The following is a 1,679-nucleotide window of genomic DNA, read 5'->3' on the forward strand; positions in this document are numbered from 1 at the left end:
TAGCAAAATACCAAACCAAACTACAGACAAAACCCCTCCAGACCAGGCAAGGACATTATTAGGAGTTGATAGGATCTTCTTGTTTTTAATTAGTGTGTGCTGATGGGAAATTTCCAAGCTGCTTTCGCTGGACTGCCCGAGGGTCATCTCACCCCCCACTGCAGGCTGCGGCTTCCTGTAGCCACCTTGCTTTAAGGCTTGTTCCCAGGACGGTCTCCTGGGGAGGAAGAAGATGTCCTCTCAGAGGCCAGCAGGTCCAACTAGCGAGCTATGAGATGCCCACGGTGGGTGAGGACCTGGGCTTCTGAAGTCCCACAGCCCATTGTGCCCAGAGAGATGCTGCCCTGGGGACCCGACACAGTGAACTTGGTTGCAGCCATCCGAGCTAGCAGCTCTCTCAGAGGCACAGCGGGGTTTTCTCATTTCAAATGCCTGGCCCCTTTCCAGAGGCGCTTTAGAATGGCCAGCTGATGGGAGCGCTACTTTTCTTTGGAAAATGCGTCCACGAATGTACTTCTCTCCCTAGGGACTGGGAAGGAGGAAGAATTGTGCAGCAGGGAGAGATGAGGGCCCCACTGGAGAGAGGGGAGCCCCTTGTCCTGCCTGCAGCAGCTGCCAGTGAAAAGAAAGAAGGGTTGGGAGTCTGAGCTGGAGGCTGCGGGGACAATTCCCTCTTGGCAGGAGAGAATCCGGACGGGGGCGGATTTCAGGCTTCAGTGTTTGTAGGAGGAAACACAGCAATCCACTATTAATAGTAAATTAAAATAAATAGGCAACTGCTGTATAGTAATACTTGTTTTTTTTTTTTTTTTTTTTTTTTTTAAGGCAAAAAGTAATAGATAGTGAAACAGAGAAACAAAACAGGAAACACTGGCAGTCAACAGGCAGCAAAGAACATGCGGGTGGAGGTAGCAGCGGTCCCACCCTCCAAAGGCCCGGGCTGCCCAGACCAAGAGAAAGAGATGAATCTCTTCTGGTAACGTCCCTTCCTGTCCCATGGAACCAAGGCAGACCTGCCCCAGCACCACCACCAGCAGCCTTCTGCTGGGGCCGGCACAGCTGGGAGCAACCTTCTTCCCTCAGGCAGGCGCGCAGCGCCAAGTACAGAGGCCCCGGTGCACGTTCCCAGCGCCGAACCAGCGCCGGCTCGGGGTACGCGGAACGGGCCGGCGGCCGGGGCTGGTCCCAGCCCCCACTGCAGACCCCCAGGCTGTGGCGGCGGTCCCGTTCCGCCAGGAAACCGCCGCCTGGAGCTGTGGGTCGCGCACATTAACGCATCCAGCGGCAAAATGAAGGAGACCCAAATTCAAAGTTAGAGCAATGGTGACCCGAGGGGTGCCTTGGTGGGTTTGGGGTCCCGGTTACTGATGGTTAACATTCTTAGGAGATACTGGTCACCTACGAAGCGAGAAAGGCATGAGGAGCCCCTGACCAAAGTGGTTTTGCCCTGCTTCCCACAAGAGGTGCCACCCACGGCTGGAACGCAGGAGTCAGGTCCACCGTCCCCAGCTCTGCACGCCCGCAGCGGGCCCTCGAGGAGGTTCAGGGCGGTGCCCGCGGCGCTCGGGCCGGGTCTGCCGGGGCGTGGGGCTGGGGGCGGAGCTGGGCGGCGGCCTGGGCTCCTCCCTCCTCTGCTCGGGCTCCCCTGCTCTTAACCCGCGCGCGGGGGCGCCCAGGCC

This window comes from Macaca mulatta, chromosome 13, assembly GCF_049350105.2.
Source record: "Macaca mulatta isolate MMU2019108-1 chromosome 13, T2T-MMU8v2.0, whole genome shotgun sequence".
Taxonomy (NCBI): domain Eukaryota; kingdom Metazoa; phylum Chordata; class Mammalia; order Primates; family Cercopithecidae; genus Macaca; species Macaca mulatta.